Raw genomic sequence first — 7,989 nt, 5'->3', positions numbered from 1 at the left:
GAGGCCAGTGATGACCAAGCAGAGGACATCCCACAACAGATAGAAATTGAATGACCTTCTATTCTATCTTTCCCTGTTGACAATGTTGTAAAAACACAATAGTTGTTATATACCCTAAAACTGTAAGCAAAAAAAAAAAAAAAATCCTAAATCTTACATGAACAGTGAACATACATTTCTACTGGTGTTGTTACTTTCACCAAGCACTGGATTGTGTAGATAAAAGGAAAAAAAATCTCTTCCATTCAGCTCTTTCTTCCTGGTAGGAGATGAGTCAAAAACCACAGCTAATGCCCTTGCATTTTCCTGTTAGATACTTCTCCCTCAGACATCGTTTACCTTTGCACTATAGGACGTCGAAGGGATCAACTGAATCTTATTTGGGCACATCCATGTCAGTTTTGAATCTTTATCTTGTGTTGACGGTAATCGTTTTGCAACATCTAAAGAGTATAAAACATTTATGTTTCAATGAGCCGTTGTCTGTCCTTAATTTGTTTATTATAGAGGGCGAAGTTCTTGTATTGTTGAGTATTTGTTGAGTCTCACGTTGGTGGGATTTGAATTTCTTGGTCTCTTTTGGATAATCCTTACCTCATTAGTTAGTTTTGGAAATTGAACCAAAGCTACCTTTTAGGATCGAGTTAAGCCCAAAGTCTATTTATCCATAGTATTTACCAAAGCTAGCCTTACATCCATTGGCGCTATTACTTGTCTAGTGAATTGTAGCATACTAATTGAATGACATAAGACAACATTTCCGACAAACCCAAATTGAAGTGTCTTCTCCTAAAACTACTGCTTTTCCTTAAAAAAAACTATAGTCTAAAACAAATACGCGTTTGTGTTGCTAGCTGGTGAATCATTGTATAGAATTTGAGTAGTAATTTCTTGATTTGTTTGGTAAAATTCGATGAAAACGAGATATGAAACAGGTGGCTAAAGGTAAACAGAAAAAGACAGGGAGTTGAAGTGTCATGTAATGGTGGTACATTCATTGCCCATGGACATGGAGTTTTGTAGTAAAACCAGATCAGGCTTAGCTGTGAAACAATCTCGTGTGGGCCTTCCCCCATTTCCCAACGCGCGCAAATCTTAAATAGTTTCAGTATCATGTGGTATCCAGTCTAAAATTGGACGTTGAAAGTAGTAAAAATGGTCAGAAGTGTAATGAGAATTTGGACAATTCTGATAATTGCAGGACTCTTTCAGCAATTTAGCGGCCACTGCTTCTTTCCCGCCAACCGAACAACATGCTGACTTCAACACGTTATCTCATTAAATCATCCACCTTCTTTTGTTATTCCAACTTTGGCAGCGTCTACCTACCTTTATCCTTAATCCTAGGATTTATTGTCTCTTTGGTATTTTTATGTTTCATTATTACATTCCTATAAATAGTTCTGTTTTTAAAATTAAAAAAAAATTATTCAATTTTATCCATACTCTAATAAATAATACCTTGCATGTACTCCGAGTTGAAAATTGGCTTCCAGTATGCATCTTCAAGAATTATTACTTGTGTCTAGCTAGTTATTCCGTTTGAGTACTCTTTTAAAATATTATTCTTTTCGGTCCAAAATAAAGGATACTCATCATTTAAGGTTTTGACACACTCATTATTATATCTTCTTGATTTTCTTAAAGGAATACTTATTTTGAACGCTAAACCGACATTTATTTTGGATCGGATGGAGTGTCCAATCTGCTTCACTACGACATGGTCTTCTTTTAGTCCATTTCAACATGTAAATTCTTTTATATTTTGAACTATATTCTTTTATTTCTTAAACATTTCAATTTTATCCTTATACTCTTTTTTTTATAGTAAAGATAGATATTCTATTAAACAAACATATGCGTATAGACGTCTTTGTGCTCAGGTAGCACTATACAAGATAACTCATTACTAGTACTAGCTATATTGTTTGTAGTTACAACAAGTGAGTTATCCGTAGAACATTCAAAAACATTTTGGCTTCTGATATAGCTTCCATTTGCATGCATTGCAGGCCGATCTGATGTACAAAATGGCAGTAAACGTGTAGTAGATATCTCACGCTTATCTTCATCCCATATTCTACTAACAAAAGGTGGTGGCTTATAAAAAATCTACATAGTAGAGTTTCCTTCCAAAAAGCTGCCTGATTTTGCTAGTTGATCGGCTAATCTTTTCTGCTCTCTGTACGCATGGGTTACTAGTGGATCATGTAGCTGCCTCAGCAGGTGCCTGCAATCATTCAGAAGATTAGCATGTATTATATTATTATCTTGTAGTAGCTTGAGTACCTCTTTAGCGTCATTTTTCCACTTGAAGTGGTGTTATATTGTGTTGTACTTCAAATGCAAGTCCCTGTAATAGAGCAAATATTTCTGTAGTAATAGGCGTTTGAGAAAGTACTGTACCTGAGAAGCCCAGAATCCAGTTTCCCTTATGATCCCTAATTATTCCTCCAATACCATTTTTATTTGAGACTGGTGAGTGTGCTCCATCAGTGTTTAATTTATATATGTTAGGTTTTGGAGGTATCCATTTTAGAGAAACTTTGATCTGTGTCTGTATTTTACGTGATGAGGCAACTAAATAACAAAATTCAGTTGCTTGTTGAGTAGCAACATCTTTATTAATCTAATCATGCCTGCCCTCATAAACATTTTTATTTCTAGTATTTCAAATATTCCATAAACATAATGGTAAATAAATGTGCCTATTTAAATTATAAGGAAATTTTTTATCTTTATAATTTAGCAACGGAAGTATCCACTGCTAAGGTGTGGGAAAACTAAGTAGGCTATTTATATAACTACCCATACCCAAAGCATTCCAATAATTTTTTACGTTCACACAGTTAAGAAATATATGATTTAAAGATTCATCCTCTTCATGACAGTATCTGCATTCAACATTAGCAGTGATGTTAAGATGTTGTAGGTATTGAAGAGTTGGTAGCCTATTGTTAGACCTCCGCCAATTGAGCTTGACTTGACAACAAGAGTGTTGTCATGAGTCAGCAAGAATGTTGCAAAGCTAGGTGCACGAGCAGCACCAATGTCAAAAATGGGAAACAGGCAAATGATGGCCAAGGCTTTGATGGAGGCGAGGCAGCTTGGCAAGGGCTTGAAAATGAGTTGCGGGCTAAGGATGACACTTAATCATGGCAAAGGCATCAAGGCATGAGACAGTGATGCCAAGACAAGGCAAAAACGGATAGGCAAAGGCAGGCTAATGTGCAACGGGAAGGCAGTGCGCGGGCAGACTTGTCAAGGCATTGAGTTGCGGCAAATGGGCCAAGTTCGTAGGCGATGACAAGGCAAATTGCGGCACAATGCAGCTGGATACAATGGCATTGGCGCTTGGTCCAAGCCATGGCACGAAATTGGGCAGCAAGTCTTGGATTGACAAAGTCAAAGGCGGTTGTCGGCACATGCTGTGCACATGGGCAGCAGTTGAGCCTTGTCCAAAAAGCTGGCAGGAGTTAGCACGTTTTTGGGGGCCATGATCTCATTACCTTTAGCATGATTTACATGATCCTAGTAGTTAGGGTGTCAACTACACTAGGCTAAAGTAGTGGGCTGAGTGGGCAAGTACCTAAGCCTAAAAATAGGCAACTATTGTGTAAATGGGGCTGGTTCATATATTATAAATGGACAGCACCCTTTCCCTTTGGAGAATGGAGTGAAAAACGTGTAAGAGTACACAATTGAGTTAGGAAGGAGTCCTAAATATGTTTTCAAGAGTGAAAACAGACTAAGGCTAAGAGTAGTCTTGTGAGGGTCAAGAGTGATCTTCATTTTGTACGCGGATGTACTTTGAGTTTGAGTTTTCTTTGTATTCTCGAGTTAAATACAAAGTTGGGAAAAAAGTTTACTGTATATTGTCACACCTCCTTTTTCACCCGCGCCACCCGCAAAAGGGACGCGGAAGGGAGTTTATTCCAATTAAGGGACAATCGAAACGAGATTTATTTATTTATTTCAGAGTCGCCACTTGGGAGATTTATGGTGTCCCAAGTCATCGGTTGAATCCCGAATCGAGGAAAATAATGACTATGTTTAACAGTCTGCGCATCAGAAATCCGGATAAAGAATTCTGTTAACCCGGGAGAAGGTGTTAGGCATTCCCGAGTTCCGTGGTTCTAGCACGGTCGCTCAACTGTCATATTCGGCTTGATTATCTGATATAATTCATATTGAACCTATATGCAAATTTAAACTTTTTAATGCTTTTATTATTGTTATTTCTCAACGAGAATTGCAACGTCGTGAAAACACATCTCGAACCACGTCACATCAATGCACCCGTGGTTGTTGACACATCCCGACTCCGTTGAGATTTGGATTTGGGTCACATAAATGTGCACCCGGGTTTAAGAAAGTAATGTTATTTAAAGTACGCGCCTAAAGAGACTAACGCGTGGTTATTTTGGGAAAAGACCATGAAGTTCGCTAAACGGCCGATCCCGAGTTCTAAATAATCAATTAAACATTTATCGAGGGCCTCATAATTTGTGTGTTATATTGGTGAGGCTCATCTCATTTTTATGTTAAAGGTCGTCCTATAATGACTATGTTTTCTATTTCGTTTGTCTCTATAATAAATGAAGAAAAAGGTCCTACTTAAATTACATGTTATAGCTAAGTTCCGGATGCGGTTTGTTAAAGCAGAATATAAAGGTGCATATGGAAAGTCCGTTTGCCAAGCATGGGCCCAGGTCCAACGTAAATAGCATTTAACTGAACCTGGGCCATTGTATTCTAATATTGAGGCCTAGTTAAATTATTCTACACATGTTCCAAATTTGTAATGTTGAAAGGTAAAAAATGATAATATCTAATTAAACAAATTACCCAAGTTTTAAAGAATCAACCAATTGGAGTGGGGTAACTTAGAGATCTAATTTTAATTCTAACTTCAAACCATTGGATGTTGAAACTAGACTGCCATTATAATTAAAATGATCTACTAGACTTGATTTTATTTGACATGTATTTAAACGCATAATAACTATTAACCAAACTAAAATGAACAGAATGTCATTGACTATATTACTACACAAAACTGTTCAGTTATACCAAAGGGGAATCAAATTACATAAGAATAGTACATGACATGTTCTAATGACAATTATGAAAAGAAAAGAAAAGCTATATTAAGACTTCAAACTTCCATTCTTTCATAATTGTACATGCTTCCATATTTTCAGCTTATAATAGTCAATGTATTCAGTTGTGTACCTGATTTTGGAAAGCAGAAGAAGAGAAAAATCAGCAAGATACAATAGCACACACACAACAATACAACAGATTCAACAACACAGCGAAACCCGTGAAACCAGAAAACAGTAGCAGAAATCTCAGAAAATTCCAGATTCAAACCAAACAATATCACCAAGCAACCCGGACAGATGCAAGGAAACAGTAGTTCCTGATTTATCAAACACTCAGGAAAAACAACCCGATACTCTTAGTGTAAAAAAAAATTCAGCCTTAACACTCTAACTTTTAATATAAAGTTCTGATTTTTACTTTCTGCTTTTTTCTCTTTGCTCTAGAATCTTTTTTCTTGTAATTCTTACTCTCTGTGATTCTCTTTTTTTTCTTCCAATTCCCCTTTTCAAGGTCAGATTCACAGCTTCTTAAATAAGCCTTTCAGTTAGTGCATTCTCCACTTAATATTCTACTTTTCATTTCTTAATTAACCCATTATACTAGTGCTGATTATTTTAACAATTAGTGCACATTTCAACCCCTTAAAATCAGCAACAAATGTCATTCCCATTAAGAGATGTTTCCACTTAGTCTAATAGAGCCCTAGTTTAATTAGTGGGTATCCTAATTCCCAAACTAACCCTGAAAACTCCTTGATATTACTGTCTAGCAACTGTATTAAAACTTCTAATTCTGCAATTTGTTCTAGCTATCAAAGATTTAACAATTAACTCTGACTAACAGCTATAACCAAACTTATTGACAGCTAAATGACTAAGGTCGAATCCCAGTTGAAACAAACTAAACTGAATTTACAGAACTTTAACAGAATCATTTAAACTGAAATTGAAACTTGAATCAATATACACATGAATGAAGGTAATATGAATGCAGTTTCATTGTCAGCCTAATGACAACGCCCTGAAACTAGGTGGCCATAGATCAAACATACACAACAACATTTGACGAACTTGCTGATTTAACAAAGAACGAATTAATCGACGAGAACTAATTAACTGATTACCTACAACAAATGATAACAATCAATCTAAAAATAGATAAACAGGTTGTTTCAATCAGCATTAACAGGAACATGGATTTATAATAAAACAACTAATCGACGAACTTAGTCGAATCGATTACACACATTGTAACTCATAACAATAACAACAAACAGAAGCAATGCTAGAATTGAATCAAATAAACAGGTCTAGTGGAGATGAGAAGATGAATTGAAAAGCAGGGGAAATCAATAAAACTAAACTAAGCAGATACATAGATAGAAAATCATAAATATAGAATAAAGGAAAAAGAAAAATACCTCAGAACCTAAGAATTATACGGACCCAGGCTTGAACTCATACCTAAGCACTTTGAGGTCGAACAGACTTTAATCGAAGTGTTCTCAACTGAGAATACCTCGATTAAGGTCTATTAGACCCCAACCCTTCATTTAATTTGGACAGATTCCATGATTGGAATTTTAGGGTTCCGTTTTTTTCAAACATTTCTAGGCATATTCGAAGGGAATCAATGGTGGTTTAGGGGTGAGGGAGGCCTGGGGGTCACCTGGTATGAATTTGAAACGGATCTGGGTAAGTTCGTGTTTGGCTCGAACCTTCAAAAGAAGATTCGAGGAGTTTCAGGAAGATTCGAAGTAAAAGGTTAACAGATCCATGATGAGGGTGGTCAGCGGATGCTGTGGTGTTAATTTGGCGGTCATCGGAACAGGTGGAGTTTCAGACGAACTCTTCGATTAAATATTCGAGAAGGTTGGTGATGATTCGAAACAAACGGGTACTGGATTTGGATTGGGGGTGGTTAGGAGGTTCAGGGGTGTTATTTTGGTAGTCGGCGGCGTCATTGCCGCCGGGTTTCAGGCGAGGGGGAGTTAGGGCGGCTAGGGTTTCGGGGGGCATTGTCTTAGGGATGATGATGAATAGGAAGACGAGGGGGTATTTGGTTTGGGGGGGCTGGGGTAGGATATTTAGTTTATATAGGGGAGGGGTGGTCTGATCTTGGCCACTAGATCAGGCAAGATCTACGGCCTGGATCAACTCATTTAACTGAACGATGTCGTTTGGTTTAAGTTGGGGAATGGGTTGGCCCGGGGGTGAAGTGGATCGGGTCGTGGGGGGAACTTGGGACCGTTGGATCAATGGAGACGAACGGTCTAGATTAACATGCCTGAAACGGCGCCATTTTAAACATGCGGGGGCTGAACTGGATCGCTCGATCCAGTTTGATCAACGGCTCAGATTTGAGACGCCAATACGGCGTCGTTTGGGGTTATCTGAGACCAGGCAATGGATTGGGTCATGCATTGGTATTGATTTGGGCCCAATTTCATTTTAAACCTTGTGGCCCAATCCGAGTTTTATTCATTTTTGAACTCTTTTCTCTTTAATTCCTAATTTTAACACAATTCCTAATTAAATTGTAAAATCTAAATACAACTACAAATATTAATTAACACTTACAACAATTAACACACAAATTAAAATATTTATTAAAATCACACGATGATAACAAAAAATAAAAATAAAAAATAAAGCGCATATTTTATCCTAAAATGCATACAACATGTATTATTATTATATATATATATTTTGTATTTTTCAATTTACTATAACAAGGTAAACATTTACGGACAAAATACAAATAATAATCCAAAAATGCCACATAAATCCTACAAATTGCACACCAAGAGAATTTTGTTTTATCTTTGATTTCTTTTGGAGTAATTTTCGTGAAGCAAAAATCACGTGCTCACAGCTGCCC

Source organism: Nicotiana tabacum, chromosome 6, assembly GCF_000715075.1.
Source record: "Nicotiana tabacum cultivar K326 chromosome 6, ASM71507v2, whole genome shotgun sequence".
NCBI classification, from domain to species: Eukaryota; Viridiplantae; Streptophyta; class Magnoliopsida; order Solanales; family Solanaceae; genus Nicotiana; species Nicotiana tabacum.
The sequence above is the reverse complement of the archived record's forward strand: the minus strand, read 5'-3'. Positions refer to the sequence as shown.